General features: G+C 38.6%; 2 long non-coding RNA genes across 3 annotated transcripts in view; one reads left to right on the plus strand and one right to left on the minus strand.

Annotated features, from left to right (window-relative positions):
• Positions 1-3,739, plus strand: part of LOC309688906 — a 58,759-nt gene extending 55,020 nt beyond the window's left edge. Inside the window, exons 2-4 of one of the 2 annotated variants that reach the window (XR_014271196.1) lie at positions 2,442-2,619; positions 2,793-2,882; positions 2,972-3,739. This is a non-coding gene — a long non-coding RNA (uncharacterized lncRNA). Of the gene's footprint in view, positions 1-2,317; positions 2,620-2,792; positions 2,883-2,971 lie in introns of those variants that run through there. The other variant, XR_014271197.1, reaches the window with a different exon arrangement.
• Positions 3,740-8,131: 4,392 nt separating this feature from the next.
• On the minus strand, positions 8,132-12,220 carry LOC309688909. Its single transcript, XR_014271200.1, has 5 exons — positions 11,517-12,220; positions 10,218-10,334; positions 9,428-9,498; positions 8,955-9,296; positions 8,132-8,704 (listed from the first exon to the last, which is right to left on the minus strand). It is a non-coding gene; the product is annotated as an uncharacterized lncRNA (long non-coding RNA).
• Between the last annotated feature and the right edge of the window lie 997 nt (positions 12,221-13,217).

Below are 13,217 nucleotides of genomic sequence, written 5' to 3' on the forward strand. Positions count from 1 at the left end.
GATAGATTTTACATTTTTAAGATCTTTTTTTCATTAACAACTTGTGAAATAATGACACACTTTTTGGTTTGCTTTTGTCATTTATTCAGCTGAAGCAAACACAACAAAGGAACCAGCGAGAAAAACTGAAAGCAGCACAAAATCAGAACCAAAGACAATCAGCAATCCTTCAAAATCACGTAAGATTATGATGATTAAGCAGGAAAAACACGTTTTCTTTTAGAGTTTTAAGGAGAGTTCATACTTTAGTTTACATCTTTTTTCCTAATGAATATTATTTACATTTTGATGACAGAAAATCACTTACCTATCCTATAGGAAACTTAAGATGTAACATTTGATATGATGGTGTGGTTTTGGCAGGAAACATTGTTCACTTGAGTATCATGGCTGTTAAATGGTGTGAAACGTTTTTCAAACATTAACATGCAAAAATGTTTCAAATTTGTTATGTCTGCTTTATCGCAGCTATTTCGTGGTGTTCTCAGGAGTAAATAGTGAAGATCTTTTGCTCTCCTTCACTGTCAGAGATGGAGATAAAGTCACTTTGCCTTGTGAAAATCTCATCAACAATCATCACAACTGTGACACTACTGTCTGGCTCTTCACTGATTCAAGAGGCACACCATCAGTAGAGCTGGTTTATCTTGGACAAATCAAAGAACAGAAATCAGACAGACTGAGTGTTACAGCAGAATGCTCACTGGTTATAAAGAAGGTCACAGCTGAGGATGTTGGTCGTTACACCTGCAGACAGTTTAGAGGCAATCCAGGGAGACCGCAAGGTCCAGATGCTGTGGTTTATCTGTCTGTTGTTAGTAGTGAGTATTTGCAACACTATATTTTTGAGCTCAAACCATCCTGTTAGAACAACATGCTGACAAGTTACATTTTGAAAAAAGGAAACTTATATTTATTTGGTATTTCTCTTGAATTTCATCTTCACCAGTGACTGAACACAAGAAAGCTGTTGAGGTGACTTTAAACTGCTCTGTGTGGACATATGGACGGTGCAAACACAAAGTGAAGTGGATCCATATCAGTGAAGCTCTGGATAGAGATTACTCAAATTTAAAAACATCGGAGTCTTCCTGCTCTGCTGCTGTGACATTTCTGAATGATGCATCACTCATATATCAACTTATGACTTTAACTGTAGCGTAACAACAGAAGGAAAAAAAGAGCAGCTTTTTACCTTCAGCGCTCAGTCATCAGAAACCAGGAGAGATTCTGAAGAACCTTTCAAAATAACTTTGCATTAATCTGACTAATTACCTAAAATATCCGCTCATTTTATTGATCTGAAGCTTTACAGTTTTTTCTGATTTCTTAAGCACATTTTTTGTAACTATTGGCTAATTTTGCAAAACTCTTCACACAAATAAGAAAACCTGTCACCCAATAATCAAAACATTGTAGTTCTCTTGTAAAAGCAAACACAGCTAGATTAACTCTTCACACCTTCATAAAAATGGTGTTTCCGTATCAAACAGTACACACAAGCCATCATCTACTAAGCACACAATGCACCAACTGCACACTGATGGTATGAATACAAAACACATCTGGCTTTTGCTTTCTCTGTGCACAAGGTAGGCTATGTCAGTTTGAGCTCATACTTCTGTCATAGATCCATAAGCATAGAGGGATCCAAACTTCAAGTACTGGTGTTTATTCAAACACATCAAAACAAACACAAGTGTTTATTTCCAAGTATAGGATTATTTGCAATCGCCATAATGACTATATGGGTTACTTGGTCTGCAGTGAACATGCTTCCTCTGCCCCAGCATCTGGTCATCTAGCAATTCTGTAAAGTAACAATTTCAGTATTTTTACATCAATGGTATTGGTGTGTTTCTCATTGGCATATGGCAGTGCTACAAATCTTTGTGCGAAGTGACTGTACTAACCGATTCTCATTTCAAGATGTCCTTATGGTACTTGCTACAGTGTAGCGGCTCGAGTTAGGCTGGACCCGTTGGCCAGCTTCCCTCAGGGTCATTCCACGGTTGATTACATGGTCCACTATTGTAGCTCTGATGTCATCAGCAATTCTATTTCTTACTCTTCCTACCCTTCCTCTCCCCCTCTCCTCATCTTCCTCTCCCCCCTCCTCGTCTTCCTCTTGCTCCTCCTTGTCCTTGTCGTCCTCTTCATTCTACTTCTTCACCTCCACGTCCTCTTCCTCGGCCTCCTCTACTTCTCACTCTTTCTGCTCCCTCCATTGTACTCCGCACACACAGCTTACCTGTATTATAGTGCTTAGGCTGATTGCAAAGTGAACTAATTATCTAAAGAAGTTTTCACATGTGAAAGTGTGTGTTACAAAATTGCAAACTGAGTGCAAAGCAGTTTTTGTGCTTTTAGTTTTGCAAACTCAGTGAGTGGTTTTGCTATAAGTCTGAATAGTTTTAGAGATTGTGCTACAGGAATCACAGTTAGGGTTTAAGCATTCAGAAAAAACTGTAATTGACTGAACTTAGTTTCCTAATGAAAGGTCCACTGAATTTTATTCAGGTGAGAAATCAAATACTGCAACAACAATAAAATCAGAAACTACAACTGGAAACACAACAAAAGAGCTGGAAATCATGGATGATTCAACAAAATTACAAGGTAATCAACAATATTCAGCTTTTTTTTTTCAATATTTCTATATTTTAGAATGAAATGTTTTAATTTCAGATACATGTTTTTTTTCCTCTGTATTCATCTACATTAAAAAACAAAAACAATCAGAAAATGACATTTAAAATATTATTTTCATGCTTTTCATGCTCTGTCTCCAGGCTCATGCTGGTACAGGCTCATCATAGTGCCTCTGGGTTTAGCAGCACTTATAGCAGCTGTTGTGGTCATCAACATCTGGACAAGAGCTGGTGAGAATGTTCACACATAAGCAAGAAGGGTTGATAAACCAGACATGAAGCTCTGAAGAAGCACGGGTTTATGATTTTGTATTTTACAGGTGTGTAAAGATGGTGAACAATGAAAAAGTCCAGTCTACTGAAGTAGCTTGACCAACCCTCCAGCTTCTATCAGATCTCACTGATCAGCACATCAACAAGCTTTATATTTGCACGAGGAGCAGAAGCTTTTAAAAAGGGAATCGTTGTTTTTGCCTTAGTCACAGTTTGGACAACAATTTGAAATCTTGATATGATCTTTTTAGAACCACAGTGACTTTTCTAAAATACCTGCCTGCATCAGCGGTAAAAAGCTCTTTCTCCTTGTACTGTGTTTTTTGGAGGTGTACATTGTTTTTCATCAGTTTTCAGCAGGCAGGGGTAGCTTTTGGGGGTTTTCTGGACCACAAAAATAGAAACACGTTTGACATGTTGTTTTCTCTTTCTGCAGAAGCCTCCTGTACAGCATGGTTGTTGTAAAAAGAAATACACATACAAATATTTTTCTTTTACATCTGCATTTGCTGATCATTTCTGAATTTGAAAAACATGCTCTCACTATTATTTCCAAAACACTCCTGTTGGCACTTGGGTAATAGATTTCAAAGCCATTTTTCATTTCTTTCTTTTTCAGCTGCAGAAAGTTAGTTTAGAGTTTTGAGCTTAGTTTTATGAGCCTGAGCCTGGATACAAAGTCATTTGTATGTGGTCGAATCTGGTCTGCGCTCAAATGAGTTTTGATTGATGATGATGTAATCACACACACTGTTATCTTTAATGGATTTGAACATAATGCAATCTTTAAAATAAATAAAAATTCTAAGCAGAAAGTCTATTTTGCATCTCTCACTTCAGTCACTTTTGGTGTCTTGTTTCCAATCTTTAACTCTCATGTTATTTTAAGAACAACCACTTCTACCTGTCCCAGTTCCATAAGTACACCCTATCTTCGTTCATTTCTCTCCTTTGAACTCTTTGACAACCCTTCCCAGCATCCTGTGACTGGTTTGTGCTTTCATGACTACAAATGTAAATTTGGATTGGATTTTTGCCCTATCCTGTTAGCTTCTCTATTTGACTTTAAAGTACATTTAAATATGCCATTCAGCCACAACTTTGAGACCTGCCTGTCACAGTCAGGCTGCAAAGCTGACTGTGTGAATAAAGGAGGTGAACCCAAGTGCAGACACTCTAAAACAAAACTCAAGCTTAACAGAAAGCGAGACGTTTATTAAGGCTGGTAAGACATTACAAAACAAAAGGCAGAGGTGATGCTAAACAATAACCTAAACTGGGGAAATTAAAGATAAACATAAAAAACCCAAAACATGACGTGGATACGTGACACATGATAGATGGAACATGGTGGTGCAAAGGACAAAAGACAACCTGACACTGAACAAAGTAGGACAGAGGACTTCAGTACACACAGAGATAATGAGGGGATGTGGAACAGGTGGGAACACAGCTGGGACAAATCAGACCTAACGAGACAAGGAACACTGCACATAGGACAGGGACTTTCACAGTAAAACAAGAAACAGAGTGGAATCCAGACATGGCAACACAAGCTTGACAATATGAACAAGAAGACAAGAAACATGACAGACTAACACAGATGACTTAAGTAAAACATAAACTAAACTTAAGGTAACCAAATGATAATCCTATTACATAACATATTTAAAGGAATAACTTAAAGACTCAAAGCACTGCCCAAAAGCTTATCTCCATCTATACAAGGACAAGTGACCTCTGAGGAAGTTAGAGGAAGCATGAATAAAAACATATCTGTGATATCTGAAACAACTCATTTGGACTGTCTGCAGTGTTTATGTGGCAGCTTTGTGTATCCTATCTCATGTCAAGGCTTTCATTGGGGAGTGTGAACATTTCATTCTGTGGATTGCATTGCTCTACTGAAAATAAATCTCTTGTAAACTGGTTCATTCATTATAGAAGGTGATAATTTATACTTTGCATGTCCCACTTCTAGTAAACTTTTCCACTAAAAAGCATAATTGGATACTGAAATGTTTAAACATAAAGAATCATTCATCTTCTGCAGCTTTAAAATATCTAAAAGACACTCTGTGGTTTTTTGACCTGTGTCTGGTCGTCATTAGAGGTTAAAACCTGCAGAGTTATGCTGGGGCTGTCGTATCCACATTTGCACCAAAGCACTTCCCCTTCAGTTCTCAGAAAGAGACACTTAAATAAGATGTAATGAGTACCAATGAAGTGACAACAGTTGAGCCTGTGAGTTTGTTGCCTCTGCACATCTATGCAGATTAATGTTTCTACCCTGTTGGCCTTACTTTCAGTCACGAATAAAAAAAGAGAGAATGAAATTTACAGTAATCTTCCAGTTTGTGTTTTAATGAGACAGTCTGAGCTGAAAATTATATGATTGAAATGTTTACTATTAATAACATAGGCATGAGCCACAAAAAAAAAACAACAATATGTTGAACTTTCTGAAAGTGTAATAACCAACACCCTCAGCTGTGAGAACAGTTTGCTGTTACACTTAGTTTAAATGTCTAAAGGACATTTAGTGTGTGAAGCGTCTGTTTCTGACGGTAACACTTCTACATTCTCACCAACTCTGCCCCTTCACTTCTCAGAAAAACAACACTTCACAGACACAGTGAGGGACCAACAAGTATCAGAGCAAGAAGACATAATCTTACCTTCACAAACGGACAGTGGGATTATCATAAGTCACTGAGCAACATTCGGCTGTCTGTTCTACGTGCTCGTTTTAGTTTTACAGAGTTTGATGGCCTGCAGTGACCTTTGACCTCTTTAATATTGTTTCGTTCCCCAGCCATTTTATAAACAACAGAAATTGTCAGAGAAAGGACTTCCTGAACAGTTAGCGTGAGATAGTGAGATAACAACCACAGGAACCGCCACAGGGAGCACAACTTTAAAGTCTGCGACTGTCATTACTGTGAGAAACAGGAAGGAGAAATACCGAGAAGCATGATGGCTGAATTCAGATGGATTCACATGTTTTTATCAGTGATACTAATGCTTCAATTAACAGGTAGGAATACAGATACGTTTATAAATGAGATTACAAAAGTTTACACTGAGGACATTATTATTATTATCATCTCAGCAGATTCTGAGTTCTATGAATGTATTACCTCACTAATAACAGGGAAGCTGATACACTTATTTTTCAGAAGCTCAAGAAGAAAGTGAGAAAAGAGAGACTATGAGAAATGATGGTTAAATCGATTTAGCTTAAAGTGTTTTTATTGCTGTACCTGTGCTTCAGTTGGTAAGGATACATCCAACATGTGTATAAGAGAAAGATTTAAAAACATTTCCAGCTCAGTGCACTAGTGAAAATGAAAAAGATACAAATGCATACATGTGTGCATAACTGTGCAAAATTATCTGTGCTCTGACATGCAGTGTTACCTTTTTGATTCTTTGTCGTGTTCTCAGGAACACTAAGTGGAGATCTTTCACTCTCCTTCACTGTCAGAGATGGAGATAAAGTCACTTTGCCTTGTGAAAATGTGATGAAGAATCATCACAACTGTAACGCTATCAACTGGCTCTTCATTGAATCAAGAAGCACACCAGCAGTAGAGCTGGTTAATCATGGACAGATCAAAGAAAAGGCCAAATCAGACAGACTGAGTGTTACAGCAGAATGCTCACTGGTTATAAAGAAGGTCACAGCTGAGGATGTTGGTCGTTACACCTGCAGACAGTTTAGAGGCAATCCAGGGAAACAGCAAGGTCATCACAAGCACAACAAGAGAACAAGAAAACAATCCATGATGCAAAATTAATCCAAAACATAATAAACTCAAAATACTGGGTCCAACGGACACAGAACCGTGACAGCTACATAGTACTTCAGTTAGAGTCATTGACCTTTTTTTTTTTTTTAAACAATGTCCATATCTACTCCACTGATTAAAAAGGAGCATAGCCTCGAATGAATAGCCAATTATATGACCCTTGTCCAACATTTAATGGTTCAATTCATTGCCATTTTTTCCCCATTCGCAGTTTTTTACATATATTTTATAAATTAATGTGCACAGTTTGTGTTGTTAGTGTCTTTGTTAATTATCCCGTTTGTCTTTTAACCCTAACATGAAGCACTTTAGTCTTTCAATCAGTTTTTGTTTTCTCAATCTTATAGAATATTTCTTACACTTAAACACAAAACTTTAGGCTGCTTTGGGGATGAAGAGCCATACAGAGAGGAATTAGGCTAGTAACAAATGTGCAAAAATGACCCATACAACTCATGTGCAGTGATTTTTGTGTAACTATTATTAAAAATTGACACATCACCAACTAATTAAACATGAATGACTCAAACAGATTTTACACAGATGTGATGACTAACTGCTAAAAGGTTTTCTGTGGATACAAATGTCTACAAATATTTGTGACATTCTTTTCTTTCACTTACAGATTGGTAAAAAATGTGTGCACGGGTTACCAGACACACACAGGTTACATTATATTTGTGTGCAGTTTTAACATTATATAGTATATTGTTATTAAAAATGATCTAATTTAGTAGCCATAGCCACTACCTTAACAAAACAGACAGGTAAAGTGGCTATCAGGTAATTGCTAATGAGGAGCCAGGTTAACATTTATGTTAACTCTTCAATATTTCAACACTATTAAAACAGGAGCTTTACTCACTGCTGAAACCTCACTGTTTAGCTGCTAGTGAGGGGCGGGGCTGTGTGCCTGTCTGTGGTGATGTGTCAGTTGAAGGAGGCGCTGTTGGTCTTTTTAGTATCAATTATTATCTACTGACTTTTCTTTCTTTTAAAAATCCTCTTTTAAGACTGACTGTGCAGGCTTTGTTCAAGTGCTGTTGGAAAACTTGGACATCTGAGCTTTCCTGTGCATTTATGCATAGTGAACTGGTACTTATACAGAACCTTCCTATATTCAAGTTGAGCATTAAATAGCTTTCTACTACAAGTCATTATTCTACCAGTCACACACATTTCTGCAGTGCTCTAATCTGAGCATTTTTATCTGTTCACACACACTCACACTATAGCCTATAAAGGCAAATTAATGTTTTGGATAAGTTAAAGTAACAAGTTGTTCTTGTCAAGAGAATACAGCCAGTCCAAAATGTAGTGCACAGACCACAGAAGACAATTTCTGTTGGGGGAAAACTCTGTAAAAAACCCAGGAGAAATAAAGACACAATGAGACAAAGTTACTTTCTTTATCAAACGTGTACACGGGTGAGCTGCTAAGAACAACTCACACCATGCACAGTGGCTTGGTAATTTTTATAGGCACAGAGCACAGAGACAGTGAGAACAGGATAACAAATAATAAACAGATAAAATAAAACAACTCCATATATGGTGCTAGTCTCGTCAGCAGAGAGCTAGGGAAGATAAAACAATCTAAAACAATGTGTCCCAGAAACAAGATGTCTTTGCTGGGAAAGTCTAAAAAGATAATTCTAAACTAATCTAACCATAGGCAAAGGGCAGACAAAAGGCATCTTTGTACATTTAAAAGAAGGTAAAGAAACATAGAATCATTTTTTCCTGTAACACTTTCTGTCTACAGAGTGTAAATAGAAATGGTTGAATGAAGAAATCAAACAGTAGTTTCTCTGATAATCAAAGCAACAATCAACCAAAAGCTTCAGATAACTCATACTGACTGCAGTAAACAGAGTTACTTTGGAAGAAGAGAAAGTGGAGTGGCGGAGTCTTCATTGTTTTCTGTGCCAATGTGGAACAAACCTCTGATGGTTTTCAGCCATCCCTCTGCAGAGGAGAAACACAACAGTGAGTCAGATCACAGAGTCCTGGTAAATGCATGAAATCACATGACTCCGATTAAGGTGACTGCTCTGTTTATTTTCTGTCAAAGTATACATCAGTTCTTGTGTTTTTATCACACTAACAGCATTTTCATGTGAGGTCACTAACCTTCACAGAAATATAACTGTCAATATTACTAATGGACATGAATGTGTTCAGCAGGAGCTTTTAGGTCAAATTCTCTTATACTGACCATGAACCAAGAGCACCACCACTTGCTGCTCCAGGGTCTTTCCCTCATTGTCGCAGACGGTGCAGATATAAACACCTCCATCTTCACAGCTAATATTTCTCAGAGTCAGACTGGCATTTCCTGTAGTCCGTGGGTCTTTCTTCATCTCTGTGCGGCGTCGGAACGATTTGTTGTTTTTATGATGCTGTGTCCGACCCTGCTCATATACGATTGCCTTGACTTCTTTATCTTGGATACGTTTCCACTCCACTATGATGTCCTCTCTCTTACATTTTTTGGATTCAAAGGGCAGCAGGACACTTTCTGCACCCTCTGTCACGTCCACTGCTTTGAGCTGGCAAACTGAGAGAGCAGAGAAGAACATCAACTGTAGCAAACAGCAGCAGTAAATCACTTTTTTTTTAAAAAAAAAACGTCTTTCTATAATGTGGATAACAGCAGGCTGTGTGGCTTAGTGGAGATCACATAATCACCTATTGCACGGAAGACTGGGAGGGGATAGAGATCTGTGGGAAGACTGTTTCAGGAAAGGCGTGCCAAAAATCTGTTAATCAGATATGTAAAAAAAAACAAAATGAAAGAACCATAACCAATGTGTTAATTCATCCTATCATATATTCAGGTTTTATGTGTGAAGATAAAAGTATAGGATACATATAATGCCTGACTGGTGCTGGATTTATTGATATCTGACAGAAAATGTCTGTCTTCTCCATTCAAGGTTAAAGACGTCTTTTTTTTTTTAGTTTGAAATTTATTTTTTTTCCCACTTCATTCTACATGTCTTTGACCTCTTGTAGGAGATTTTTATCAGTATAGCATTCCTCCATGAATATGTTTGCTTCTTATCAAGGGCAGCTTTTGTTCTTTTGAAGGCAACTGCACGGACAACATTCATAACTTGAGAAACAACATCAGTGAGGAACTGAAGGCTGAGCTTTTGGGTATAAATTAGTCTTCTTCCTTTAGGGGTCTCAAAATGGATCATCTGCCTCTTACAGCGTACACCAAACACCACATCTATAGCACTCTCTCTTGGCATGAAGTCCTACTGCTGCTCACTGATCAACACTCTTCTTCTTAGCCTAGCATCAACAACTATTTCCCATATCTTCATAGTATCGCTCTGTAGTTACTGAAGCTCTGCACATTTCCATTGTTCCTGAAAGTCAGTACCAGTACGTGTCATCAGATTTTAAACTGAAACTCTCAACATCCCCACAGGAGCTGGCCAGGTCTGCAACACACAAACACACACACTACCTGCAGTTTTCTTCATCCTTTTATATACAAGGCTCATGAAGACAGCAACAGCAGCAGCCAAGAGAACCAGGGGAATCAGGACAGCTGGGACAACTTTGACCCAGACTGGAGAAGGTCCTGTAAAAAACACAAGCAACCTGAACATCACCCACAGTAGTTTCACTTGTTCCAGCAGTATTTTAGATTTCTGAAATTTTAAATAATGATTTTTCATATTCGATAGGGAAATGTGGCATCCTGCAGGATTCCACTTTGGGACCTATTTTGTTTTGTTGTTTTGACTGCCAGCAAGAAAAAGGACTGGCATGTTTTTGTCTAAACTTCTAGCTTACTTATCAGACATGTATATTGTCTGTTTGTAAATTATATCGATGAACACTGATTTGTAAATTATTATAATGCATTAAATGATCAAGATTAAATGTTCTGCTACTCTGTTCTTTTTGTAAGGCTACTGTTTTGTTTTGTTTTTTGCTTTTTATCACGCTTACCTCTTTTATTCAGAGGTAAGCATGATACGCGAGTGTCTGGTTTGAGACTTATTGCACCATGTATAAGCTATCTGAGACGAATGAGAATCCCTCCAAGAATCGACTAAGTTGAATCTTTGTGCAAACAGTCTTATGAATGAGTTAGAGTCTGAACTTCTAGAAGGCCATCTGTCTAAATAGCTGTTAAACACTGTATTAAAGTCTCCACCAAAAATAATAAAAGAATTGGGATATTTAGATAGGCAGCACGATGGCACGGTGGTTAGCACTGTTGCCGCACAGCAAGAAGGTCCTGAGTTCAATTCCACGATCAGGCCGGGGTCTTTCTGTGTGGAGTTTGCATGTTCTCCCCGTGTTTACGTGGGTTCCCTCCGGGTACTCCGGCTTCCTCCCACCGTCCAAAGACATGCAGCTTGTGGGGATAGGTTAATTGGAAAATCCAAATTGCCACTAGGTGTGAATGTGCGAGTGAATGTGAGTGCGAATGGTTGTCTGTCCCTGTGTGTTGGCCCTGCGACAGACTGGCGACCTGTCCAGGGTGTACCCCGCCTCTCGCCCTATGACAGCTGGGATAGGCTCCAGCGCCCCCCGCGACCCTGAAAAGGATAAGCGGAAGCGAATGGATGGATGGATGGATATTTAGATAACCAGCGCAGTAGGCGCTCCTCCAACCTATCAAAATATAGTTTATTCTCCCTCTGACAGTTAAAACCATACACATTGACTAAAACATAGATAGAGTGTGCAGCCTCAACTATTAGAAAAATGTAATGACCATCTTTATCTATGTCAGAATTCAAGATTTTACCATTAAATCTTCCTTTAAGTATGCAGACACCAGCAGCATGCTCTGTACCATGGGACATCCACAGATCATCTCCCCATTGCGATCTCCAAAATGTTTTTTCTTGTTCTGTTGAGTGAGACTCTTGTATAAAACAGAAATCTGAATTGAACTGCTTGCAAAACAAAAAAATAGCCTTACGTTTAACATTGTTTCTTAAACCTCTTGCATTTAAAGAAATAACAGACAAAGACATAATGATAGTAACAAAAATTAAAAGTGACAAATAAGAAAAAGCTTAGACCAAGTAAATGAAGAACAGTTGAATTGGGAACCTGGTCACTTAAGAGAGTCCTATATAAGATGAGAACTGCAACCCCTGAGTAAGGAAATTGTGAACTTGAATAATAATAGGAATACAATAGCCTAAAACAATAAAACCAATGTGGTAAAAAATAAATAAATAAAATAAATAAATGCTTCACATATGAGCATTGAAAGGGAGCTTAATAGAAATTTTCTTGCTCCATTTAAATAACTAATTATTCAAAAAAAGAATAAAAAACAAACAAACAAACAAAATAAAATAAAAAGAAGCTTATCCAGCTTGCTCATAACATTTTCAGCAAAAATATTGCAGCCAAACTGAAGACCAATAAACTTATAACAAATAAACTGCATCAGTTTAACTCTGATCGATTTATCAGTCCAACAACAAAAACAAACAAAAAAAGAACGGCAGTGAAACCAAGTTAATCTTAAGATACTTCAGTTTTCACCTCAAAATACCTTGGATCAAGTTATAGGGGTGGAAAAATCTCTTTTCCCTCCACGAATGCACGACCTCCTACGAAGAACGCCAGCTTGTTTTCTTTGCGCGCAGCTTCCACAGACGGCCAGAGTCTGTTTCTTCGGGCGCGGTCGTCAGGAGACAGATCCTCAGCCAGCTTTAGGTTGTTACCTTTCAGGTAGGTGGATTTCTTAGCAGCGCGCCAGACAGCATCGCGGTAGATCCTGGATGTAAACTGAATGATGATTCCCCTGGGTTGGTCGTTGTTGGACTTCTTGGGACCGATGCGGTGGACGGTGTCAACGACGTCGGGGAATTTATCTTGCATCTCCGGCAGGACTGATCTACAGACTTTGAGTACCTCCTGCCGCACGTCCTGCTTGTCCCTCTCGGTCAGACCGTAGAGCTTCAGATTCCAACGGCGTGAATAGCTCTCCAGGTGAGAGATGCGCTTTTCCTGTGCTTCAGCGATTGCTTTATATTTTTCGAGCTGTGCCTCAACACTGACAACTCTGCTCTTCATATCATTTAACTCAGCACAGACAGCATCAAATGACTCCTTAACAGCTGTGATATGTTCAGTGTTCTCTTGGACAGCTTTTTTCATCTCGGAGATGGCTATGGAGTTGTCACTCACCATTTTTTCAAGAGTATCCGACCTCGAGTTAATCAACATGGTAAGTGATGAGAGCTGGGAGAGAACCGTAGATGTCTCCGTATCCGCAATTTTTCTTAGCTTACCAGTGGGAGAGGCGCATGGAGTGATAGGGAGAGGGGGAAACTCTTCTTCCATCCGTGAATACTGAAGCGGTTCGGAAACTGCCTCCAAATAGTCGCGCATGGAGTCGATGAGAGTATTTTTAGTGTCGGCGGGCATCTCAGTGGCGAGAGAAGACTGAGCAGCTTGGCTAACATTAGCAAGCTTGCTAACGGAG

The sequence above is a fragment of the Aulonocara stuartgranti genome (assembly GCF_965226115.1).
Source record: "Aulonocara stuartgranti genome assembly, chromosome: 15".
In the NCBI taxonomy this organism is placed as follows: Eukaryota; Metazoa; Chordata; class Actinopteri; order Cichliformes; family Cichlidae; genus Aulonocara; species Aulonocara stuartgranti.